This window comes from Corvus cornix, chromosome 3 (genome assembly GCF_000738735.6).
Source record: "Corvus cornix cornix isolate S_Up_H32 chromosome 3, ASM73873v5, whole genome shotgun sequence".
NCBI lineage: Eukaryota > Metazoa > Chordata > Aves > Passeriformes > Corvidae > Corvus > Corvus cornix.
In genome coordinates, this window is record NC_047056.1 from 5,306,365 (window position 1) to 5,333,920 (window position 27,556).

The window sequence follows — 27,556 nt, forward strand, 5'->3', positions numbered from 1 at the left end:
GTCTTTTGCAGTCTGGGTTAGCAGTTGGGAGGACATCTCTGGAGCTACTGTAGATGCTACAAGTATTTCTTGTGTTGATGTATATACTGCTTTTTCGAGATCTGCAGCACCCTTATCTTGGGCATTTGTACAGTTGGAAGACTTTGCCCATTTATGCTGGGTTTGCAGTGGGTGTTTTTATAAAGGACCTGATGATCAGATTCCTCCCTTACAAAGGAAGCAGCCCTTCACTCACCTCATTAAATCAGATGGGCAGACGGTTATCCAGCTCCTAGTTGTGAACACTTGGTCACACAAGCCCGTCTGCAAGTCATCTGGGTCCGTCTGCCTGAAAATTAGTTGGATTCTTTTTTTTTTTCAGTACAGGCCTTTATGGCCTGCTTTTGTGTCAAGGCATTTGTTTTTAAGGATGTAGTAAGCAACTAGCTAGATATTCTGAAAAATCTAAAAAATAAACTTCGTGGTTTTAAATTCTTTTTTTTCAGGCCCTTTTCTACATATCTTAATTGAACAATTTGTTGCCTGGATTCTATAGAATATTTTTTTTTCTCTTTAAGTTGTGTTTAAACAGAGTTGGTGAACTGAGAAGTTTACCCTTTTAAAATGTTAAGCAGTTTGAGGCAGTTTCCAAGTGCATGTTTTGAAGGAAATCAAAGGCTTTCCCCTGTTCATCACTGATATATCAGCATGGAGGCTATTCTGTTGTCACATACAATTTGGAAAGAGATTTTTCATTATCAAGACTTCTCTTTTCAGTGTTAATTTGCGCTGAATTTGCTGTGAAGGTGAGGCTGTGCTGGTGGGAGGGCAGTTGTTGTGCCTTCTGCCCAGTTAGTGTGTTCAGCAGTTTTGGCTTGGCTGTGCTTTCCCTGTCCCTCCTTCTCCTGGCAGTGCACGTGAGCTGGCAGCAGGTGACACAGGACAGCAGGTGACATGAGAGCAGGAAATGATGCCATGGAAGCCACTACCTGTTGCATTTGTGGCTGCAGCAGAAGATGCTGAAGTCAGTATTATAAACCCAAACCCCAAGCTCTTTGACAGTTTACTGCTTATCTTTGCTGTGCTTTTTATTTTTCCTTAAGGACCGTGTCCAGAACATGAGGTTTGTTTCCTTATCTTGAGTATTTTTGCTGGCACTTGATGTGACTTGATATAAACAATGTGAATTCAAGTCAAGTGGTTAAATGTTAAAACAGCTTCCCACATGTGTTGGTTTACTGTCGGGGAAAGAAATACAGCAGAAATGCTGTGTTTGACCACTAATCAAACATTTATTATTGTTGAAAGAATGACCTGACAAGGATAGAGCTGGACTAAAATGTACAGGTTGTATTCCATGGAAGTGAAAAGCTTTATTAATATTTGAGGAATGGCTTTAATTAGTCTGACTGTTGGTAGGTGTGTTCATTTTCTCAATGTACATCTGATATAGCATTTTTCACCAACTTATAATTGGCAGTTTCCCATAGGAAATAATCATTATTGGTATTATAAAAGCACTTTGTATCTATCACATTTGGGAAATGAAAGTTTTGCAGAGGTCAGAATAAAGTGTGCCCCCAATTATGCTAATAACTCATACCAGAAATGATCCACCAGAAGGTTTAATAGCTTGGTAGTCCTCTCTAGATTTTCTGAGAACGGGAAGAATTAATATTACGTTTTGACACTTTACAGAAAGGTGAAAAAAGTAATCTTCCTTCTCTCTAGCTGTGGAAGTTTGTACCTGAACTCTCTCAGTTGCTTGAGAATCTTGAAGTGTTGGGTGGGTTTCAGCTGGGATTATTTTGGGTTTTTATTAAGAATTCTTTTTAAAAGCATTTTGTTCCTCTTCACACTGAAGTCGGTATCTTTTTTTAATGATCCCTTGGTTGCAAAAGATAGCATGTTTTGACATTTGGAGTTGTCTGTAAGTTTGATTTGGAATTGACAATATAGTCTAATAGACTGATTCTTTTGCTAGATTGCTGAAATAATTTAAAATAATAACTTGATAGGAAATATTAAAAGTTGTTAAAAAACCCTCTTCAAAAAGAAAATTTTACTGCAAACTAAATTTTAATTTTGCTTTACACCTGCCAAAAAAAGAAGAGAAAATTTCCTTTGAGGGGTATTGCACATCTGCATTCAACACCAAAGACTGGAGTAACTAAATCATCCAGAAGTTTTCCAAACATCACAACAAATGTTCAGGATATAATTAGTTAGAAATTATTGGATCCTGGGTTCTCTTACTTGTGTAACATGTCCATCAGACAGATTTCCTTAGAACCAGGAGCTATGTGTTGCTTGAAATGGCTCTTTCTGTTTGTCATTTTGAGGCTAAAACATTACTAAAAGGCTAGATGAAATAATTTACTCCTGAGAGTGATTATCCTTATACATCCACAGTTCCTGTGCATCTCCTGAGTTGTTAAAGAACCCATTAGGAGGGCAGTCTGAAAGCTAACATTTACAAATGTCTGCAAATTGAATTATAAATGTGTCTGGTAAACAAAATGTTTGCTGCACTGTGTCAGCTCCACTTCGAGGTCTGGCTGTACCAGGTACGTGTGTTCTGTAAGATACTTCGGGAAGATATAAAAGGCAATGCAATAAATAGCTCAGATCCACTCATCTCAGGAGTTTTTTTAAGTGTAGAAACATCTTTCATGGCATTCTTTACTTTAAACTATTGTCCCTTTTGTAGTGAAGTGTTTTCTGTAAGCTTTACTTAAACAGAGATGCAGATGGTTTATTACTCCTTTTAGAGGAGCCATAAATGGGGAATATTGGCAAGTCTGGCACTGAAATAGGAGGCTGTTAGAAATTTGCCTGCCCTGATTTTATGGGCTGCACTAGGAAAGCTGCTGCTTCTGCTTTACTGGAGGTGTTGTTTTGCTGCTTGCAGCCATTAGGGTTATAGCAAGACTGCCTTCATAAAATGTCTCTTACGGGAATGTTCCTTTAGGACAATTTTTCGAGAAGCAGTGCCAGCAAGGCCTTTCTTGCACAAACATTTCTGTACTGAGGGTGTTCTGGTGCAGCTGACCACGCGTGTAAGTAAAGAGAAGGACAGGAGCAGGCTCTTGGTGGATGTTAAACTTCAGTCTTGGTTTTGTCCTCCTGGGAATAGTTTCCTGTTTTGGCATTTCTTTATTTTTCCATTGTCAGTTGTGATAAATGCTTAATACTAAGTGCAAAGACCCTTTGTCTCAGCTGGCTTTTTATACTCAAGTTCTCTCTACAGGCAAATTACTCTTCTTCAACTTACACACCTCAGTTCAGTGAGGGGACATTATTAACTCCAGTCAAGCTGTCTTTACCTAGAAGATTATTTCTATGCAAATGTTGTGAAGGAGGGATAAAGGCAAATTTGTCAAACTTACCTGGTAAAACTCACACACATGAGATTCCATGAAGGATTCTGTTTTTCATAGCCTGCACGGTACAGTCCAGAACAAGTTTCCCAGAGCAAATCCTAAGTTGTGAGTATGGGGCACGCCACAGAAGGTAAAGTTAAGGCCCAAGAGTATTTTTATTCAGCATATGTAATGAAGTACATGGCAGTATTTACATTTGATTAGGTGTGCACTGCTCTCCTTACTCGGCTATGGTTTCATTAAACATTCAAAATGGTGTGGGTTTTATTCCATAACTGTGTGAACAATTAAATCCTCTGAAATTTTTCTGACTGTCCTAATTATTTTTTCTTCCATCTGAAGCTTTGCTAATGCAGGTCTCATCACTGTTCACTCTGCCAGAGAGTCAGGTATGTCTCCTGATGGTAGTTGTGCTTTTAGACCAATGGGGACAAAGTGATCCAGTTTTTCTTTCCTTCCAGGTACAATTATGGGTCCCAATATAATAAAAATAAAATGATTGAATATCTACAGAGGTTCATATGGCATATTTTCCATTTATTTTAAGTTGGGAAGCTAAAATATCTTAATTGACAATCCCATAAGGTTTATTTTTTATGAGCTCTCTTTTCTCTCTGTGGTTCTATATTTTCAGGGTATTGCTAATTCTGTAAATTTAGCTATCAGAGTATTGTAATTTAAGGCCAAATCCTTTTCACAGTTGAAAGAAAAAATTGAATGGTTTTATTGGAGTAGAATCAGATTTAAGGGGCAGAGCCTGAATAGTTTTTAATTATTCTAATCCCTGGACAGCTTTTCAGCCAGGACACTTCACAGGCACTAATAACATTTTCTATCAGTTGAGTTCCCCCTGATGTAAAATATAAAGATCATGAGTTTGCTGTATAGCCTGCTAACATCAGTGGGACCGGTTTTTCTAGTTGCATTAACAGGCTCTAGGAAAGAAACCATATAAATTTGTATTGTGGTGGTTTTGTGGAGTTTTTTTGCTTGTTGTTTTTTTTGACCTTTCTTTCCCATGGGTCACTTCAATTTATTAACTTAGTTGGCGACTGTTGATATGATCAGGTCTTTTCACAAAGTCTTGCAGCTCCTGTGGCAGGTTGTGGTTGAAATGCTTTATTTTGGTGCCTGAGTGTCTCGTCTTCCTATCTTGTACTGATGCAGGAAAGCAGAGCATAAGAAGAGTGATGCTGGTCAATCACAGTGATGGTTTTCTTCTTAATAAGTAGTTAATTCTTTAACCAGGCAGGTGTTGCCATTCCCACTCCAGTTGTACTGAGCAATTTCAAAAAGTGGCAAAGTTTTGTTCACCAATCAGCAAATAAATATGAAAAGAACTGTGGTAGAACACAGTACTGTGGTAATGGGTTGGGCGTTTGTGTGACTCTAACATGCCAAATTAATATTTCCATTTCTTAAAAGACATGAAGAAATATGTCTCAGGATCTTATCTTGAATTTAGCGTGGTTGCAGATAGTCTTGCCGTTCTTTTCTCCATTTGGCTTGAATGAGAAGAAATACTTATACCCTGCTTTTGTTTAAGAGAACCCTGAATTTGCCCTGTAACAGAAAACACCAATAATTGAGGAAGCTGTATTAGGTCCTCTTATTAGGTGGCAAAGGAGATTTTGTTCCTTTCCATGCATGTGCAGAAGGACAAAGAGAAGTTCCTTCCCTATGGCTTCTCTAATGAATGATAAATAATGCTGAGCAAGTCAGAATTTCTAAACCCTGTTGAACCAAGCAAATCATGTGGTCACTTCTTTTTTACTCTATTCTGCTTTTAGCAGGGGGTACAAAAGTAAATAACGTATTTATTTGCTACTACGACAACAGATAAAATTCCTGATCTTCTTTTAACGTGAAGGGGAGCATTGCTCTTCTAGTTTGGCATGCCAGGATTTCACCAGCTGTGCCTACTGGCTGCAGAAGTTGAACTAATTAAAAGCTGATTCTATGTTACCATTGGGCTGGTGGTGCTGGAAGTAGTACTTGGCCTTGTCATGGATAATGTGCTTTTCATCACCAGTGGATTCTGCTCTCTCATTTTTACTGACCACGTGCAGTCACTGCTGCTACATGATGGTTGTTCAGCCCTTTTGCAGCGAGGTGCTTTCCCATACTGTATGAATTTGCTTTTTGAATTATGGGAGATATTACAGGCCACTCCCAGGGGTCAGTGAATTAAAGCATTCCTGCAGAATTGCTGAATAACAGGGTAGAGCAGTGTGTAGGTAAACATCTTTTGGAGTCACTGGGGTAGATGTGTTGGACCACAAGAGTCAGTGTTCAGAGCTAAATTAAAGGTCAGCAAAACACAGAGTTCCTTCAGAAGTCCAAAGCACCATGTGTGTTTGAATCTGGTTTTGTTTCTGGAGACATAAAAAGAGATGCTCCACACCCAGAAAAGTAGCTAAGAAACAGGATTTGCCAGCTAAAGGGTGTGAAGGGGAAACGCATGTATCTTACACCCTTTTATTTTGATTTTTGTGCTGATATTAAACATACAAGTGATTATGATGTACAATCTAACCATGGCATGTACTATTTTGTACAGAGGAAGGAAACATCACTTTTAATTTTTTTTTTTTTTACTGCTAATGATTAATGTTTCTTAAAAATAACTCAAACCAGAATACATCAAGTCTAAAATGGAAAGCTTTGAATCTCTTGAGTCGGTTGTCTCAAGTCCAGTTTCTGTCTCACAGGTAGGTCCATGTATATGTGTGAACAGCAGGTAAGGAAGGGCTGAAAATGAAACTTGTGCATCCTTATTGATGGAAGGAATAAATGCTGGTCTGCAAAGACACTCTTTATGTAGATCATAGGAAGAAGGAGGTTACATGATGTAAATATATATGTATAAAAATGTGCTTGTGACCCATGATCTGTTTTTTTCCTCAAGTCCACAATGTGCATCTGAGCTTTTGTGCGTGGATAAGGGCCCTGGGGGTTATTGTGGTGCTGCTACCATCTCCTTTGCCATTTCTCTCTTTTCTGACAGATGGGAACATCTTTTTCTCTCTCCTCAGTTTCCCTTTTCTTCTGCAGCAGCATTGAAGAATAGAGTATGCTCTTTTCACAGAGGCTTCTTGGATAATGTGAGGCTGAAGGATATTTAATAATCAAAGAGGAAAAGCTGAAAAGTTTTACTTCAAATAGTCTTTGGCTAATATGGAAGAAAATGTGTAGTGCAGGCTTATCCAACGGAAGGAGCTGTAGCTGATCAGTTGTTAGGGAGTTTGACTTGGTGACTGATGGTTTCTACAGTATTTCAGTAGTTTCAAGGTATGATTTCTTAAGAACTTCATTTGGCAGCACTTAAAAGTTCCCCCTTATAATGCGTGAGAAGACAAAACCCTCTTGGAGGCTGGCCATAAGGTTTATTGTACACTTTTCATTTAGAAAGAGAAGTAAATTTGTCTGACACTATAAAAATCAACTTTGTGTGCTGTAAGCTGTTCCCTATTTGGTGTGGATGGAAAATTCTCAGTCAGTGGCAGGTAAGGTCAGCATGAACACAGCCTGCTCCCTAAATAATTTATCATTGATATGGTGTTTAGTTCTGTACAAAAAATAAACAGGGACATTCCTTTTTGTTTACATAGAGATTTAGAAATAGTTAGATTGCCCTTCATTCTTCTAGGTTTTATTAGAAAAGACATTGAAGACAAATAGAACAGTGACAAAGCTAATAATAGGTCTTTTATGGAATGTGACTTATTCTGCCAAACTAGAGCATTTTTACATCCTTGTGCTTTTAGGCTGACTCTTTGGTAAAAGTGGGAAAAGGGCAATACAGCCATTTGATTTAGATTTTATTTCAGCTGTGCTGAGTCAGAGCTGCTTGTTGTTTTCTGTTAGCTCCATGGATAGTTTTTATTGTATTTTTATATTACTTGTTTTTTTGGAGTTGAGATGAACTGCTGCTTCTGCTTTTCCTCCAGTCATGAAACAACCCCAGAGAAGTTCTGTCCAGTTTGCATATTTGCTTTCTCATTGTTTGTGCTTGAATATGTTTATGTGCTCACCTGCAGTCGCAGTTCTCATGTCAGGTGTCAAAAGGGACTTGGGTGTCCTGTAAACCAACAGGCAAAATGCTGGAGCCTCAGGAGCTGGGAATGGGGCCCACTTGTGCCTGTTGCTTTACCCTACAGGGTTTGGTTTATATCCTCACTTGCGTTATGCTCACACTGTGTGTATGAGAGATTTCACACACAAATATTTGCCTAAGCAATTTTTAAGAGAAAGTACTTCCAAGGGCAGGATGACAGCTCTTATCTTCAGAGTCCCTCCAGTGTTCCTTGCACAATAGGAACATGGAGCTGGCTATGAATAATTGAATGTCAGCAATTAGAACTGTTATTAAAATAGGAAGCTACTGTGACTGTGTTTTCTGCTCATTGTCTCTGTGCTAGCTGTTGATCCTAAAAGCAGTGCTCATGTCTGACAACTGAAAGCTAAATCTCTCTTGCTTCCTTTTGGTATTATATTTCATCCCACACAGCAGTGGCATCCCACAAACAATAATTGCATAGGTAGAAATGGTCTGCAACAACAATAAGCACCAAAATACCTATCCCCAGCCCATGCAGCTGTTTGGGAATCCTTGCAGTATGGTTCTGGATTGCCTTCCTCTCATCCTCATGAAGGAGGGATTCACCTTTTCAAATATAGAGCAGTAACCTTCTTCTCCCTCCTTCCACTTCTCTCAATTATCAGGTGTGCACTATATCTAATTCTAAATTAACTTGTCACCCTACATCCCATCTGTAGGGGTTTACAATTTTAAACCAATTGCCTTTGAGGTGACTTTATATACTGTTCCATTAACATATACATATCAATTCTAGGGCACTTACAGACTACGGAATAAAATCCCCTCCTGAGCAACACATCTTCAGGGAAAAGAAGCAGCTTGCATTTGATTTGCTGTTGAATGAGAGCTGTGATGTGTCAAAACCTAACATTGAGCAGGGCAGCTGAATGACTTGAATAATTGTTTTAATACAAGACAATTTAGGGTAATCTTAGTCTGGATACTAAGTAAAAGATGGATTTTTTTTCTTATCTTGGGAGTGTTCCATTATCCATGGATATTTTAGTACAATGTAGGAGAGAGTGAAACTGTACTTGCCTGAATTTGTGAGCATATGCATGACCACCCAAGGTATTGAGTTGTCCATGAAAGCCTTTCTACATTCATTTTATTAAAGAATTCCATCCACAAAATGATGGGAGCTTAGATTGTATATGGGACTGTTAAGCCCCTCGATTTTGTGTTGGGTATCAGGTTGTTATCAGTGGCATGATTCAGAGAGTGGCACTGCTGGGCTCACACTGTCTCAGCTGCAGGAAGTGCAGTATTCCCACTTGGCTCATGGTCCAGAGGCTGCTGTCACCTGGGACAGGAAGGAGCTTTCTGTGGCTGGAAAAAGCACTGTTCAATTTTATAGTGCAATCCAAAGTCTGTGCTTCATTCTTTATCCTGAGGAAAATGGCATTAGTGGTGTGATACAGAAAAGTCACTTTCCTTGAGAAAAGACATTTTTCTTCCCTTTTCATGCTGCTACAGTTGTATTCCTGCCAGCAAAGATGAAGTGATTTGGCTTTCCAGAGGTTGTGACATAACTGATAGTTTCTTTTATAGCAAAGGAGAGCCTCCCTTGCACTTCTGTGACAGAAGAACTGAGACATGAATAACATGAGTACCAAAAATCGGCAGTCTCTAGCCCAGTCCCATTAGCCTGCAGGCATCTGCCCCTGGCAGGCTCCCTTTTAAAGGAAAGGCAACTCAGTGCTGAGGGGTCACTTGGAAATGGCAGCCAGGAATGGGGAACTGCAACAGAGGCAAGGAGGAGATGCTTGTGAGGGAAGGCAGGGAAGAGATGAAAGCGTTGGGCAGAGTGAAGGCAAGGGCGATGGCAGCTGCATCAAATACCTGTGTGTTTGGGTGGTAAGAAGACTGGAAATGACTTACCCCAAAATAGCTACAAGGACCTGAATGCAGATCAGCCATAATTTGAACATAATTTTCAGGAATTTATTATGCAGGCCTTATTTTCAAAGACAAATAAAGGGAAATGCTGTATCTTGGGATCAAAGGGAGTAAAGTGCAGTGAAATGTCGGGTTATTGTCTCAGAGAGAGAGAGAAACTGAGCCTCCAAGGCAGACAGACCACGCAAGGTGCCAGAGGCAAACCTGCAGAATGAACTCAGGGAGGCTCTTTAGCTCAGTGATGGTGGAGTATTTTCCACAGCTGTGCCGTAATAGCTGCAGTGTGGATCTGGTTTTATTTTGTGAAGGGATAAAAAGGCAACCAGGAGGTGGCAAAAAGAAATGTAAAAATGGTAGAGGAAATAAAGCTGAACTATTTTAGAACTCAATTTTTTTTTTCTCTTTTCTCCTTTTTTTTTTTTTTTTTTAAATGTCAAGAAATAAATCAAAATATTCTTTCAGTTAATTGCAGTGTGTATCACCCAGCTCCGCCTGGCAGAGAAGGGTGGAGGTCTGGTAAAACTTTGGATTATGGCTCAGCTCTCCTCGCTGTTTCCTACCTGATTGCTATGCTGCAGTCACTAAGGCTTTGTCTAAAAATCCTTTCTCATGCTATTTCTTTGCTTATGGCTTAAGGAAAGTAAAATCTCTGACCATACAAATGTGCTCCACATTAATCCAGTGTGCACAGCAAAGGCAGTCAGTGAGAGAGAAGTCTTGCATCCTTGGTATTTGCTTATTTTTAAGTAAATGCATCTCTTGGACTGGCATTCACCTTTGTGCTTGTGGATCCAAGCAAAAATGCCAACTCTTCCATGACACAAGTGTCTGTAATACTTAAACTAATAAAAAAGCCAAACCAACAAAAGGTTCTAGAGTATATGTTGCTGCAATATTTTTATTTTATTCTTCCTGTCTCTCTATCTCAGAAAAACCTTAACAATGAAACACATGCTATCCATTGAAAAAAAGGGTTCTAAAAAGTAAATAACTCCCACCTTGGTTTGATTTCCTGCCCTACTGCCCTGAGTTGGATAAGTTGTATGTTGCCTGGATGGACTACAAATGCTTCATTCTAGGAGGGAGAAGGAAAAATATACAGAAATTTTTGTTACATCTATCTGTGTTTTCCTTGTGTCTGTCTTACCTGCAAATAGCACCCATCCATATGGGTATATAGAATATATAACTGTAAACAACACATTCAAAATATTTATAAAATAAAATTATAAAAACTTAGATAAAATAAAAATTACAAATGGGGACTTGTATAGAGTTACGTGCATAGTCGTAGAGGTACCCTTCTAGAATACAGGAAAACCCCATCTTCAGACAGGAGGGAACAAAAAAGAAAAACCCACCAAAATATCCAAACAGCAAATAAGCAGTTGTTCCATTTTAGAACAAAAGTAGTCTGAGGAGAATGTAATGCAACAATTCCAATGTTTATTTTTAGTAGTTTCAAGATTGAGTTCTCCATGCTCAGGGACTGAGGTGAGCTCTCCCTATTGGAGCTGCTGAATCCAGCCTGGGACCTGGAGGCTGTGCCTGTACTGAGAGGGACCACTGGAAACACTTTATGGGCGTTGGAGGACACCAGGCAGGTTTGCTTTCATGGGAGGTTGGTTGTTAGGCACATGAAAACTGTGCTTGAGGCAAAACTTGCTGACATTGACTTTTTTCTATAAAACACTATGATTTTTCAGGAATTGTCACGTGACTTTGGAAAAGTATCCTGGTCAGAACACACAGTGTGGATTCCATGTGCAGCCTTGCTGGCTGGATGGGCTGAGAGAGACATGACCTAGCCATGGTTTTCCTCAGCTTCTGGAAAACTGCAAAACCTAGGAAGCCAGTAATGTTTCAGACCAAACTGATGAAACCTTTTATTTCTCCTTAGTAACATTTAACACACTGTAAGTCCCCTTCCAACTGGTAGCTTTCAGCTTTGCCCTTTATATTTATCAGAAGGCGACCACAAAATAAACAGTGGTATTTTTTCTGTCTTTCCCCGGTTTACTTTGTGCATTAGACAGTGCTCTGTAAATTATAGCTCCACTTTTTCTCTTGAACAGTCAGTCAGGCGTGTTCCCATTTCACTTGTGCTGGAGATCCGTTTAAAGGTTATTCAGTCCTAGGAGAGAGAAGTATGTGTTAAAAAAATAGAAAAATGAAATAATAAAATGAATTGCTGAGGGAGAAACAGGGAGAGGACAGTAAAAAGTTTCTTGGCTTTGTTTTGTTACTTGCTTTCAGATCGGTAATGTTCTTGTTTCTGATGTTTTGTCCATGTCACTTACAGCTTCATGGAAAGTCATAATGAAAATAACATGAAATTTATGCTGGATCTAAATGTAAGAAATTACTCCTTACTGGAATAGCAGTTTGGACGGAAGGTGAATCCTCCAGTTATTGGGGGCTGTGGTTAATTAAACTGGGTCTTAAAAATGCGGTGTCCTGCTTAGTGGGATGCATTATTTGTGTCCTATTTCAAGAGCTTGCTGCTTTTGTTTCTTTGTTTTCTTTCCCTTCCTGTTCTGTTGGGGTGTGGAACTGAATCAAGTTTGGGGATAACTTTTTGGTAGCAAATGGAAAACAAAAGGCTGAGATGCTGATGTGTTGTCTGAGGGAAATGTGAGAAATTTGATTTATAAAGGTGGGTTTCCCCAGGTGCCAGAATATAGTTTGGAAGGGGTGTGAAATACCTCAGTGCAAAGAGCTGGCAGTTCTGTGTATTCTACAGATAAATTTGTAATTATTTGTAGGCAGTTCTTCTGTTCAATAAGCAGAGTTGAAATCTATAGAAAGAGGAGAAAATAGATATGGGAGGGAGCAGCGTATTCCAGCACAGGAAGATGTTTTGAGGTGTTAGCAGGTATTAAGCCTTTTATTCCTGGTGCTGCCACACAGCTCTGTGTAAGGAACAGTTCTGATTTTTCCCTCTTCCAGTGAATTATAGTGCAGGCTTTAAAGGATAGTTTCTTGGTCATGACCTGTAACATTTTTTTACTGTAAAACTGAAGATTAATCTTGGTTTATTATGTGGGTTTTTTTTCTTTCCTTATTAGTAGTTTAAATTTTGGAAAGTTGAGAGGGCATGGAATTTTGCCAGTGTTAATGAGATACAGTTTTCTATTTTAGTTTGGGAACTCAGCAAAAGCAATTCATGGAAAAATTGTGTTTTGTAAGTATGAATAGTGACTGTTTTGCATTATTTAGATGCTGTTTCATACTGCCCAGCTCAAGGAAGGACTCAAATAATAGGATTAGCAGTAGATTTATGGAGGAAAAATTGCTTCTTTTAAACATATAAACTTGTATAAAAATGAAAATACACATCTCTGAGACATGCTTAATATTTATTGTACAATTACATAAGTTTAACATTATATTTATTTGTTTGCTTTAATAAGATTTGCTTCATATTTCTTTGTACTAAGATGTTTCTCTTGGATACATCAGCTCTTTTCATTCTTCTTGAGTAAAAAAAATTGCTTTTCTGATAGCATGCTAATAAGTGATTCTCTTTTTGATTTGTTAAATGTAGTAATGTACACTATAAACACCTCTACTGTCAATTTAAGGTTGAAAAGAGAACAGATGTCAAGGTTTGTGACAGGTACATGCAGCTGTATAGTTTCACTTCTTGTAAACCTTGATTGTACTGCAGCACAAATGCTTTATGAATATTTATTAGGGCACTGTTCAAGCCTAGCCAGTCGTATTCCTACACTTTGTACATTTGTAGGATATAGGAAAAGAGGACAAAAAGATCCTTCTCAATACATTTCTGTATTAGTGGAGTTACGTCAACTCAAGTTGATGAATGTTTAGTTTTCAGCTCTTCGAGAGAAGCGTAGTTTTTCCCAGATCAGTGTTCACAGTAGTTTATTGGTTTTTAAAATAAATAAATACTAATTAATCTCGCTAACATCAAAACGTAAAGTATTTCATTCCCCTCAGAGGTTTTAAAATAGGCTCTTAAATGTATTTTGTTCAATGGATGATTTTACAGGAAGAGGATTTGGTTTGTTAAATGTCATGCAGTGTTATTTGTGGGATTGTTTGCATTAATGGCGGTGTGAGTAACAGCTTTCCTGAATTTATTCCTGTGTTTGCTTTTGCTGAATCAGAATTTAATAAGCTCAGTCTGTGGAAAACTGTTGTCAGTCTCACTTTTGGGCTTTGTTAAGGAGCCTGTGCTTATGAAAATAGAGATAAACCTTCTGTTAGTCAATGAGGAACATTTGGGAAATGAAGTATGCAGCAATTTTCATCTGCTCTTTTAACTATGAGCTAAAAAAAGTAGAATAGCTCTGAAAAAGCTTTAAACTCGTACCTTTTAAAAGGACTACTGCAAACTCCGTCTTCCCTCACCTTTACTGAGTCCATGCATTTTGCCTTTTGAAGTAAAATGCAATATATTTTTTTATTATTTTGTCATTTGTAATTTTATTATCTTTTATTTTTTTGTTATTTTTCTTTACCCCTCCCTTTTCTACAGTGAAGGGATGGTTTTGTTCTGGTTTTGTTTTTTAAACATTGATTTTCAGAATTTAAATTCTGCCTTATATTTTAAAAACAATGCTACATGAAGGTGGGAATTCAGTGATAACCTGATATAACATAGTTTATATCAGTAAGAAATATAAAAGAAATGTGAACTGTAATTGCAGTCATCAAGTGCCCATTGCCATTGTAGAGGAAGAAGAGCTGGCACAGTCTTTGCTGAGAAGCTCCCACAACTTCTGACAAAAGGCTTTTCCAGAGGCAGGGAGTGTTTGTTCTGTGGTTCAGGTCATTCAGCTGTTCCTTCTCAGTGATTAACTCAGCTCAGTCACTGCTGAGGAAGTTGATTGAGAACTGCAAACCGTACCTTGTTTGACCTTTGTGTTCCTCTGTGTGAAAGGGAGGCTTTAGGAGAGAGCTGAAGTTACGCAGCTGAAGTTTTGCAGAGCATGGTAAACAAAGCCATCTTGTTCTGTTCCTTCTCCCCAGCTAGTACCTTTTTTTTTGGTGAAATCAGCTACATCTCATCTATAGAGTAGAATACCTGCTGCAAATTTAGATCATCTAAAATCAGTAGTTCCTGCTAACTCCCCCAAAACAGAGATGAAAAACCAGATACTGTATCTCTCAGTTCTGAATTTAGCCCCTTTTTTGTGTTTTTTTTTTTTTTTTTAAAAAGGGGCTCATTTTACATGATTACTAACACACCTATGAAGACCAGCCTTTCCCAGGTTCTGCTCATGCAGTCTGATATAGGGGATGTAGTTTTGTGCCTGCTCATGAGGAGGAAGCTCTGTGCAAAGGCCAGGCAAATCTGCCTTTGGTTAATCAAGCTGCCCTTGGTGTCAGGGCAGCAGCTGTGCACTGGGACCAGCAGAAGGCATTTTTGAAATACTTTCCTCGAGAGCCTCAGCCCTGTGAAAAGGAAGGTTGCTTCAGCTGCTTTGTACATGCTTAATGTCAGGAAGAGTTGAGGAAATGCTGTGTGACCAGGGAGGTAGTAGCCTGAGAGCACTGAATTGTTCTCTTATTTATATCTAATATTGTTGCCAGTCCACGGGTGCTCGCACTGGGCTGCTGTAACACCCAAGTAGGTCGCTTCTTATACCTAAACTGCTTAACAGCCTTTTTAGGGTCAAGTCACATTGGTTGATGTAATACAAAATTACACCCTTCTTGGTTTAAAGCAACAACAACAACAACACTACTACTACTACTACTATTTTTGAAGTATTTGCTTATTAAGGAATATATTCTTTAATATCTTTACTTTTCTCTCTCCCCTTAAAGCAAAAAAATGTTAGCCCATATCTTCAGATGCCATAAACTTCAGTAAAATTTCTAGTTTTCATCAGACATGCATCTGTTCTTTCCCTTTTTCCTACTTATGAGGGAAGATATTTATTCTAGCTGTGCTCTCATATAATTACATTTTCCTGGTATTCAGTGGGTAACAGCAGCTGCCAGTGATCACTTATAAAATGTTCCATATGAGTTAATTTCTGTAGTTAACTTACATGGTGATTTTGTAGTAATTCAAGACCTTATACTGTTTGCTGGTTTTATTTTCATTTGACTTTAGAAATTATCTTTTCATCTCTACTTTTGGTTGAATTGAAGAATGGCACATCAAGGGAACATAGTCATAAGAGCTTAAAAAAAGCCCTAATCCTCCACTCTCCTGAGCCTTCTGTAGTTCTCTCCCTACATTTTTGTACTATTTAGGAAAGAGCTGTGACTGATAGTAAGCTTTTTGTGATTAGTGACATTCTCAAGTACTCATTGCTGCACTGATTGAATTTTGTATTGTATTTGCCTTCCAGTAAAATGCAGTATTTCTAATGATTTTATAATTTATTACATTGGGGAAATGAGGTGAAACTTTGCTGGAACAAGTTAATTAACATGTGTAAATAAAAGCTCTCAACATTTCTTTTTTGGATGCAGAAGTTTTTTCATTTTATAAAGTAAACTTACAATGCAGTGGATGTTTTTAAGAATCCCTTCAGTTTAAGGAGTATATTCTAAACTGAGGTTTCCACAATTTTAAACCCCAAAGGCACCCTAAAACCTCAGGAGCTGCGAGAGAGAAATGGGAGAGAAAATGTTTGCAGAAGGTGGCATAAAACCAGAAGTTGGTTGGTGCATGAGTTAAGCAGAAATGAAGTATTAAGTTGCCATCCAGAAGAAAGGGCACATAAATGGCGATGTTTATGTGCACAGAGAAGTGTAGATACAGTTTTAGGAGATAATGCTGTCTAGCTCTACAGGTAGGATTTATCTTGCCTGGCTTTGGCTGCCTAAAACAAGGCATCTGTTTAAACTGTTGTTTTGGCTCATGAAGTCACAGGAGAGAATAAGGCATCTTTGGGGGAATGATTCATCTGCCTTGTTTCAGACAAATACCCTAGGACGTTATGACTTGTCCTCTGGAGGTGTGACATGGTGCATTGATTAGAAAGCCAGACAGATAACTCAGCTTGGGCACAGAGCTGAGGTAGGGGGGAGCCATTCCAGCTGCATTAAAGTCGTGTTCCACCTCTCATTTTCTCTACAAAGCTAACCCTGCAGTTAAAGGGATTTGTAATTCTTTGTTTTTACAGTTACCAACCTTGTGCTGTTGTCCAGGGTTTACAGAGAATCATTTTTCTCTTGTGCTGTTGTTTTAGTTCAAGTAGTTGCTTTTACAACTGTCAAGTGCACAAAAAAAAAGTTACTTATATTGAGGTGATGCAGTGTATGATCTGTTACTGAATTTTGTTCAATGTTATATAAGTTAACACCTTGTGGTTTATATAATTAGCGAATGGAAATAGTAGGTATTTATTTTAGTTCTAGAATAACTGGAAAAGACTTTATTTGATTTGGTTTTTTCTAGACAAGCAGATAAAACTAACTGAAAACCACACTAACACAGCTTTGTTCCCCAGTGACAGTGTCTGCAAAAATATCCATTTGGTCTTTATCCTCAAACATCAAAATATCATCTGAGGCTATTCACTTGTCTGTGGCCTCCATAAATACTGTAACAATGAAGGGGAGAGAGCTCTCTGTCATGTTCCTAATGGATTAAGAATTTATCTCAGTTTTTTGATGAGAAAGGTCGTGATTACTCAGATTGAACAGAAAGTCATTCTAAAGGTTACAGAACAGGAACCAAGTCTCAGCAATGACACAATAGTCTCTTTGGCCTTTATATAGTTTGTAACCATGTCCTGCTTATTGACCTTTGCAGATTAAATTTTATTTTAAGTCTCAAAAATTAATACCTTCTTTTTATTATATAAAACTGTCATAAATAGAAGACAGCACAAGTGTTATGCCTCACACAGTTTGCTGATACGGAAGGAAGCTTTCTTTTCCCTCCATCCTGCTGCTCTGCAGGCAGCTGTCCGCTCATTGTGGTGGGTCTGCTGAAGCCTTTCAGCCTCAGATGGGTGGGAGGGGACCTCGGTTCTGCTGCACTGTTTGAGTGCTGGTCTGTGTTCAGGATCCACAGCCCCTTCATCTCCATCCCATCTTCCTTGCCCACCTGTGGCCTGCTCGGCCTCATCCCTTGTTTTTAGAGTGGCCCATTGGGATGGGAACAGAGAAGTGAAGGCCATAGGTTTTCAGCTCCTCCTCCCACCTAGCACCACATGAAGAGCCTGGTCCATCTCCTCTAACACCACCGTAGGTACTGGTGGAGCTGCTGTTGGGTGTCCCCTACCCCACCCTTCCTCCAAGGCAGACAAGCCCTGCTCCCGCAGGCTCTGCCCCCAGGGAAAGCGCTGTAGTCCCTGGCACTCTCGTGGCCTGTGCTGGGCTTGCTGCAGCTGGTCCAAGCCTTCCCCGTGTGCGGTCCCAGATGTGGCCTAACAAGCACTGAGCAGGAGGAGGTAAAACCCCTGCCCTGCCCTTTAGCTGTGGCCAGGCTGCTGCTGCTGCTCTCTCCTGCCAGAGCACGCTGCTGGCTCGTGCTCTTCTCGCTGTTTGCTGCCAGGACCCTCAGTCTTTTCTGGGAACTGCTGAGCCCAACCACCTCGTTGTTTACCCACCTAATTGGCCACTTCTCCAGATGTAACATCCCAACTGGATAGAAGGAGTGGGCCCAGCTGTTCATTAGCTAATAAACTTTGATTTGTTTTCTCATATTAGCATTAAACTTGTGCAAGCCTTGTTTGACAGTGAAACCTCATTCTTGCTTATTCATCACTCCATTGTAAATGGCTGAAGTAACCCCCAGTTACAGGTGATTTGCTGATATTCTCACAGCCTCCTGACTCCCATGAGAATATGGTACAGGTGTTTATGTTCTTTCCATGCCTATATCCACAGCCTGCTGCAGACACTGGATTTTCTCTTGCCCCTCTGACAAGAACGGATGAAAACTTTGCTTCTCAGGAAGAAGCTTTTTCTCAGTGTATGTTGACCATCACATTCCTGTGAGCAAAGTGAAATCAATAAGAATCCTCATCAATTTCGGTAAATCTCACTGGTTTCTTAAAAGCAGTTTAAAAGCTAACTGATTTTTCAGTCTTTAGTATTCAAGATTTGAAGTGGAAAAGCAGTTATTTGCATATTGAGAGGGTGCAGCATTTAACTATAAATGGAAAGGAATGAATTGCTGATGATCACTGCTAGCATTTTTAGTTGTATTTTTGTGTTGAAGGCAAACTATGCTCATAACAAAAAAAGCTGAACTCAAAGTACTTTGCTTTCTCTTGAAATACAATGCTGTATAATAATATCAGGGTTTCTTTGTCTAACTTTCTCATTTGGTTTTCTGAAACTTCAGAGACTATCTGAACAGGGAGAATTTATTAAATAGAGCATTCTGTACTGAGGTTTTTAGTGCAGTGCTGCACATCCATATTGGTATAATCTAGAAGGGTGTATCTAGATGGGATTGTAAAATGGAATAATTGCAGTAGTTCAGAGTAAAGCCATTGTTTTGTGAAATCAGAATAAAATAAGGGCTGTATGATTTTCATGTGAAAATCAAGTCCCAAAGTTTGGTTAGAGGTAATATGGGGGCAACCCCACCTCCTTCCCATCTGTCATGAGAAGCCTTTTTTTGGAGGGGAAAGATGGCAATCCCAAAAGAAAAGCCCTTTTTATACAACCACTTTCTCCTTCTGCAGAGAACTGATTCCACTGTTACTTTATTGCTGTTACCCCCTTCCATCTAGAGGTGGAAATATTTTGAGCCCTCTGCTTGTATCTACAGATACTTACCAACTCTATTTTTTCGGCAAGGGCTTTTTCAGAAGCATTGAGAGCTCCTAAAATTCCGTCCAGTGCTTAACATGAGAATATTCCTGTTACATTTATTGGAGCTTTTAGATACAAATAACTTAACCTGTGTGGGAAAGTCAAATAGGTTCCTTTGTCACAGAGCCTGAGATCATCTGAATAATTTGCACAACCTTTTGGATGTTTGTGTGCCCCACGGGTTTTACATACATGACACAGTCTGGCGGTAATTGATGGGAGTGCCTGCTAAGGGCTGTAATGTACAAGAGTTGTGGATGATAGTTAAAATAGTGCCATAGAGCTGAGGAAGCTGAAGTCTTTTGTGAGCAGTAATTAATTAAAGCTCAAACCAGTCCCATGAGATGACATTATCCCCTGTTTTACAGATGGTGGAACACAAAGGATAAGTGTTTTGTTCAAGGGTGGGTAGCCAGGCGTTGTCAGATCAGAGATTAAACCCCAGACCTCCTTTTTATAGGACCATGTTCTAATCCACTTTGTGCTTCCAGTGCTTTGAAATTTGCTGATACTTATTCTGTAAGGCAACTTTTTCATCTCATTTGATCTCTGCTGTATGAGATGATTCTTGGGAAAAAATGGGGCATTCCATCGATCTGCTTTTGTTGTAAGTCTCCAAAAGGGATTAGGTTATAAATTCTGTCCCTTTAGTACTGTCCAGGCTAACTCTAAATGTAAGCACATCCTTTTCTCTCAGATCACAGTATTTTATGCTGGTGCTTTGCCTGTAAGAACTAGAACAAGATTAAAATGCCACATTTTCTTCTTAGTGTGGCCATTAGGGATGGGGTGGGAGTGGGTGTTCTGCTGCTCATATAGAGACAGCATCAATGGGGGAAGATGGGAACAGAAAGACTTTTGAGCAGTTCAAGTGTCATTTTAAGCTATGTTGCTACTTAAAACTTCTGCTCGTGGTTGTATAAAGAGTTCCTCCTGTTGGAGGTTGAATGATGTCAAAGACTTTATCTCTGTTTTGGCATGGGGTATCACACAGCAGCTGAGGCTCTTTGGTTTGTGGGATTTTTCCAAGTGGAAGAGGGAGCACATGTTCCAGTAGGAATTTCAGCACTGGCGTGTGTTTCCTCTGGAGGTGATGAGGATGTCGTGTTGCGTCCGGAAGGCAATCTGGAATGCTGCCCTCATTGAATTTCTTTGCAAGTCTCAGTGAATGAAATCATCTGCTTTCTGTCAAAGGATCTGAGGGGAAGGAAGAAAGTTGGGGTTTTTTTTTTTTGAGTAACAAAGTACTGTGTAGTAAACTCATTGACAAAATCCTTGTTTGGCTTTGTACTTGTTTTAAAAGCCTTCCTAAAAACCTTGTCTCTGAAGTAGTCTGCAATAGGTTAAAGTATATTAAAGTATGCTTCCGTGTGAAACTCTTCTAACTTAACTGAGTTTGCTGACAGCTGTCTAGTGCATCCACAGAACCAAAATAGCATCACTCCTGAGAATTCCACTGAGTGAGATAAGCCAAGAGGGTCATCTGTGTTTTGCTTTTATTTGGAAAGAAAACATTTGACAAATTTCCTTAAGCATTTGTCTTTGGGTGTTAGGAAATAACCTGAGGACTAGTGAAGCTGGTATTTCCTGTTTTAGTGTAATTTATTGCATTTTATGTTACTTTTATGCACATCAGCTTTTGCAGAGTGTCTTAGTAAGGTGGACTGGAAAACAGCTGTGGTGACAGACTTGACAAAAGTTTTCACGTGGATGGATGCAGTGTGTGAGGTGCCAAGCAGACAAACAAACATAATGGATGCAGACTCCTCACCCAGAAATGTGTGAAACTAAGCTCATCACAAGTTGTTTTCCCTTCAGAAAAAAAGTTGGGGTGATAATATCAGTCTGATGATGACAATCCAAAAACTGAATCACTGAAGAGAATGGGGGTCAGGCAAAATTTAATGTAATCAAATACATGTTTTCCATAAAATCTCAGTTTTGAGTGGAAAACTTTAAACCAGCCCTATTAATAATCTATGTGAAAGTAAGAAAAGATTGAGTGAGGAAGAAACTATGCAAAGAGTAAGTGAATTTAGCTCAGAGTTAGTGCTGGCTGCTGGCTTTCAGCAATTTATTACCATTTCAAGGTAGTATGGTCAATATTGTTGTTTTGAGAGTGAAGAGTGAAAAAGGTGAGTGGCAGAGAGAGAAAGAGAGTGTGTAATAACAGAATGTTGATGGGATAACATGGACACACAGGGCTTTCCTGAAGGGTGTGACAGCTTGCTGGTAGAAACAGGGACGTAACCTGGATTGCTTGCTCTCCCATGCAAAATGAAGATAGGAAGAGTTTGGTAGGGCATTTCCCATGTGGTTGGAGTGTAAGGGGAAGGCTCATATTCACCCTTGCTTCAGTAGTGTTGGTCCCTGCCCCATCCTTTCTCCTTACTGTGATACTTCTGCTATCAGGTAAGTGTTTCCATCTGCTGAGACAGGGTGTAAAGCTGGGAGCAGTAGGAGGTTTTATGTCTGGGCCCTGTGGTCTGGAATTGCCCTGTTTGCTCAACTGCACTCTCCGTGCTCCAGTGAATCATGTCCTTCTCTTTTGAGATGACAGCTTGCTTTACAGAGCAGGTTTCCTGTTACAGAGCAGAAATTAGTGGAGGTGAGGGAACAAGAAGCTCTGCTGCTGGGATCCTAATGGTCCTAACTGTGCCTGTTGATTACCCTTGCTGACTTTGGAAACTCGCTGTTCTACCCTTCCCGCTCTGCATGTGCGTCCTCTGACTCCTGAAATGAGTCACATCTCCCCTACTTTCTTTAACTTTCATTCTTGCACTGTGTTCCCATAACTGATGCCTTGAGAGGCCACCTAGAAACAGAGACTAGACAAGAATAAGGGAACAAAGGTAGGTATTTATTTGAAGGGCCTTCAAAGGTACACCCTGGGGAGCCAGAGGCTACTGCCGAGATGGACCCCAAGATGGACGACAGGTCACGAGTTCTTCAAATTTTATAGGTTTGGTTCATTTGCATATCAGGGTTAATTCTCCAATTAAAGCTTCAGTTGAATGATGTAATTCCCCTCAGCTTTCCCCCCTCTCAGAGGCTTTTGGTTTATACTTTTTGGGCCTAGGACGGTCTGGGTGTCCTTGGAGAGCAGGCCTGGAGAGGCTTTGTTATGTCTGCCTAGCACGAGAGAGCAGAAAGTAACAGGCTACAAGAAACTTCAGAGTTACACACTAGGCAGTACAGGATTTGAAAAATGTAAAAGTTAAAACCTAAGGCATCATAACTACATGTTCTCTATCTTCCCCACCCTCCCATGAGCTCCCACCTGAGGTGTAACCTTCTCTTTGTGCTCTCTGCCTCCTTCACCTCCATACCACACCCCCTCCCTATGTAGCCTAGGAGCTTTTACCCTTCATCTCAATTTTTCCTGCTCCACAGCCACAAGTTGCCACAGCCCTGAGCAGAGAGCCTGGTTCCTGCCTCTGGCTGGCACAGTGTGTACAGCAGGGGGAAACCAACTGGCTTCACAGGGCTGAGCTGCCAGCTTCCATTTTCACATGAGGCTGTAGCAGCAGCAGCCGCAGCTCTAGACCTTGCCTTACGTGCAGGATCTCGCTGGGGGCAAGATGGACTTTGTGATTCCCTATTACATTTTGTGTATGGAAAACTCAGGAACAGCCTGCACTGAAAATTATCAACATAGCTCTCTAAGAAGGTTTACCTGCCAGATTTTACCAAAACTTAGTTTGATAATGTTAAAAATTAACCTTTTCTAAACCTGTCTTAAATGAGCACTGGAAGTGTCAGATTGTGAACTGATTTAAATCCTTTCTCTTAATCTGTTTTTTTAAAATTTTTTTTTTATTTTTCCTCTCGAGTCAGTGGGTTTGGTTTTCATGAAGGGGTAGAATTCTTGAAGTGTTTCAAGTCATTAATGCAAGGACTATCATAATGGGCAGACACAGGGCATGGGCAACAGTTTGCCCTCCAGAGCTGCTGCTGAATACTCAGAGACACGCTAGGAGTCCTTGTGGGTGTTAGACACACATTTTGTGCTCTGAGCTTGCGGAGGCTCCCCACACAAGATAACGTAGCTGAGACAGGCTTTTGTTTGACTGCCTGTTAAATAAATGCATTATTTAAAAAAATTAGTACTGTTTTTTTTCCCCTGATATTATACGATAATTAAACCCAAACATTATTTTTTTTTCTTGTGTTTCTGCTGAAATGACTTGGCACTAGAATGGTAATTCTTGTATGTCTTGGGCTTTAGAAGTTGAGACCTGAGTTTTGTCAGAAGTTCTTAATTCTTGACTCTTCCCTCATAAGTAATTGGTGAGATTTTGAGAAGCTTCCTGATCCCTAGTCAAACAAGTCCCATATTTTCAGGACCATTCAGTATCTAACAGTTCTCACTACAAACAATCAAATTATTGAATGGTGTTGCAATCATTTTAACAATTGAGTCACGTAGTTGCTAGAATTTCACAATAGGTATTTAGTTCTCAAACCATTAACAGGCAATGCCTGGAAATGAAACCAGCCTTCCCTTTTTTGTTGTGTAGAATGCTTTTTGAAAGCAGTATATTCAAAGCTTTCTGCTTTTTAGCTTAAATGTTAACTTGAATATGTTATGAAAGGTGAATAGAATTACCTGTTGCTATTTTGCCCTCCAAGGCCAATGGCTTCTTCATGCTTTTGCACTTCATTGCTAAAATTCATTTTTATTAAAATGAGTATGAGAAGTGTATTAGGAATGGTGATAACTTGCATGTGACAGAAGGAGTAACCTGAGCACAGACAAGCCACTGGGTTGTCTGCCTAGCATGACCCAGGGTGTGCGTAACCCTTTGAGAGATACAAGTCCAATGTACAACTTGAATTGGATATGAAGACCTGAGACAAAACCCTGTTATTGCAATGACTGAAGAGAAACCATGAAGCTTGAAATCTCCTGTAAAAACAACAACAAAACTCTCAAGATGCCAGACTCTGCCCTTATCTCAGGTTCTGGTTTGCCGGTTCAGTTTTCCCCTGGACTCTTCCATGGTTACAGAGCAGGAGCAGAAGTTCTTCTGGAGGTGTTGCTGTTTCAGCTGCTACTGACACCCTGTTCTGCTAAAATGTGTGTGTCAAGTTTGTGAAAGATCAGATGAGTTGTTAGTTAACATGGGGCTTTCTGATTTTTCCCATTAGTGAGGGGTAGTATATTTGGATCTCTTTATATGGAAATGAATCCATGTTCTATTTACAGCCATCTAGTAAAGACTCATATTATGAAGAGAAAATTGGGTTCTGGGTAGCCAGAAAGATTTAATTAAAAAGCATGGTATAAAATTAATGCAGGCCATCTTCAGCTTCGTTGCAATCTGAATAGCTGTAAACACGGGGCTCTAACTGGCTCTGCCAATGGATTCACGGAATTAGTGTGCTCTGTCTGTTTTCCAAGTATTGACTGAGTTTTGAGTTATGTGTCCAGATACTCTCATGAGAGCTGTTCCCATGCCTGAGGGCTAGAAGACTTGAATTCTTTTTTTCCTCCAATTTGCAGTGCCCGTTGGGGCCAACACACACTCATATATTCTTAGTATTGCAATTTTTTTCAGTTGTGCTTGTCTCTAAACACAACAGTAAATCGAGACATCTCTATTTTCAAGGGAAGTATAATCTCCTGGAATGCAGCTCATTTTGTGGGGCTGGCAGTGGCCCTTTCTCCATAGTAGCAGAGGGATGGTGGTGCCATAACTGCAGATTTCTTGCTCTTGGTATCTGAAAGTACTGGGGTGACCTTGGTTTTATTTGGTTTAACTTGGAACCAGGTCTTTGCTTTCTCCTCAGGGTTTTCATCACAATGGGACCTCTGTGAGAAACATTTTAACTCAGCTTTTATTATGTACTGAAGGGGCTACTTCAACCTTTTATCAGTAGAAGTACTACACATCAGACTTACTGAAGGCCTGTATTAAAAGTTTGTTTTCATTCAAGGTTTGTTTTTCCTTTCTTTTTTTTTCCTGGTAGTGCTGACTACGCCCACATTTACACCTCCCAAATACTATTTGCAAGGCTGGTTGTTTGGTTTTTTTTTTTTAAATCTTAAGCTTTTACTGCTTTGCTAACTTTTAAAAACTGTGTGTCATTCTGTTTGACAACTCTTCAGTCTCTGTGTGTCACCAAGTACTGTTTGAGTAGTAAATGATGGTTCCAAATGTAAGAGCTTCAAATTAATGACTAGTGTGAAGCAGCAGAATATCTTAAATGAATGAAAATGTATCTTGTATTGTCAAGGTGTGATTGAAGAAGTAGCTAAAATTATGTCCAAACGTGAAAAGAAGTGGAATAATTTGTTAGTGCTCTGTTCCCTGTTCAAAAATTTAACTTCTCTCAGCCTAATGAATGAGTGGTATCCTGGATACTCTGGTTTCAGTAGCAGTGCCTCACTGCTAAGTGTGTGTTACTCACGATTTGTTTTGGTTTGGGTAAAGGTTAAAGCTGGTTGAGTATAAACTGACAGTAGGACTGGTTTTTACCCCCACCCTCAGCCCTCAAGGCTGAGCTGTCAGTCAGGATCCATGGTGAATGTCAGCATTTCAGGAGAGGTTCCATCTCAGGTGTGCTGTCACCAGAACCTGCTCTTCTTGGTGTGCACAAGGGTTTCATGCTTTGTGTGCTCATCACCCGTGAAAAGTAGGGATTTTGGGGTGTCTGAGTGGATCTGGTTCTACTTATGAGCACACAGTGTGTATTCATCAGCTGTCCTGTTAGACACGTTAATGCAAGTCTGTGTAGAAAGCTGAATGTATTTTAGCTGGCAATCAAAAGAATCAATCATGTTTGGCCTTATTTCTGGTGGATTTTTATGAGATAGAGCTTTTCTTTTGCAACTTAGTCATCTTCTCACCTCACTTTTGTATTGCAGCTATCATGAATTCTTTCAGATTGAATTACTGTCTTCATTTTAAACAAATGAAAGCATATTTCAACGTTTATGATTTGTTGAAGCAGACAATTGGCAGAGGGAAATTGAAGTTTTGGGTGTAAGTTAGAAGAAGTTGGCAGGCAGAATGCTCCAATGCAGAACCCAAAGCTGCAGTAGAGGTAAATATTCACAGAAAAATGTAAATTGATTGTTTGCTACTCTTCCATTACACCAGTAAAGATTTAATCAGCTTCAGGTGAGATTTTATCCATTATAGTTTTATAGTAGTGGTTTAAGTAATCAGGCCGGGCTGAAAATGAGATTTTAAACCTTTGATACTATAAGATATTTTATCCTTCCAGGCACAACGTTTAATTATACCAGCCAGAGTTTGCTTTGGCTTTAATGAACAGCTGTGTCTGGGTAGACCAGTTGGGTTTAAAGGAGAGGAATTCACACAACTGCCCCAAGCTGGAAGAGCACCTTCCATGGGAAAAACCCTTCAGCCTCTGTGGCCTGCACTTCAATCTGTGACTGAAAATCCTTTGTGTGAGGGACAGGAGTAAGTGATGTGGTGGTTCTCAGATGTGACCTGAGGTGAGGGTGTGGGAGGGGGAACAGCTCTGCTGGTGTCTGCTGAGTGCCCTTTAGCACCAGAGCCCTTTGGTGACCTTTGGCAAATCACATAAGCTGTCTGCACCTTGTCTTCTGTGCAAAGAGAATTGCCTTCTTCACAGTAGTGTTTTGAGACCTAATTAAGATTTTCCAAGCGCTTCCAGAACCTCAGATGAAAGGCATGCACAGAAAGCATTATAATTAACAGGAGCTTATCAGCTGAGCTTTACAGAATTAATTCTCATAAATATAAAACTAAATGCTTTGTAAGAAGCTTTTCTCTACGTTCCATCCCTAAAAAGCATCATTTGTGGATATGATATTTTAAGATTAGTAAAAAGAAATGTTTATTTTCTTGTACTGGGATATTCTTCTGAGTGCTCTCATGCCTTATTGTGTTAGGGATCTTGAGAATTGGGAGTGTGTGCATTGCTCCAGGATACATCCACATAAGGAGAAAAATTGATTAGACTGTGTTTGCAGATAGTTTCCCACTTCTGCTATAAACACAGGATTGTTGTCAAATTATTTTCTATTTCTTGAAGACAAAACCTCAACAAGTTAAAAATTAATCAATTTTACTGCTGCTTCCTGTGGATTTTCTTTTTCTACATTTGGCATATTCAAATACTGCTGCTGCCAGAGGGAGAGGTGGAGCTGCTGATGACTTGTAAGGCCATTTTGTTACTCCATCTATATGGTAAACATAGGAGTGACTGGACCTACATCAGAATCTGGATGGCTGCATGACTGGTATTGGAAGGAAGTTGAGGCTCGTGCTGTACCACTGGTCTGCTGCCAGTACTGGGTAGTTACAGCAAAGACAAAGCAAGGAACAGGAGTGGTGGGTGCAGTCCCACTGCTCCACAGTGCACACTAACGAGTACTGAGTGTTCGTGTATCGGTGAGCTCGTAGTGATTCTTGTCCTTACTTTAACGTTAGCA

At 39.7% G+C, this 27,556-nt stretch overlaps 1 protein-coding gene across 5 annotated transcripts in view; it reads left to right on the forward strand.

Annotated features, from left to right (window-relative positions):
- Window positions 1-27,556, forward strand: part of PLCB4 (phospholipase C beta 4) — a 186,790-nt gene that overhangs the window by 26,316 nt on the left and 132,918 nt on the right. The gene's annotated exons all lie outside the window — the stretch shown is intronic.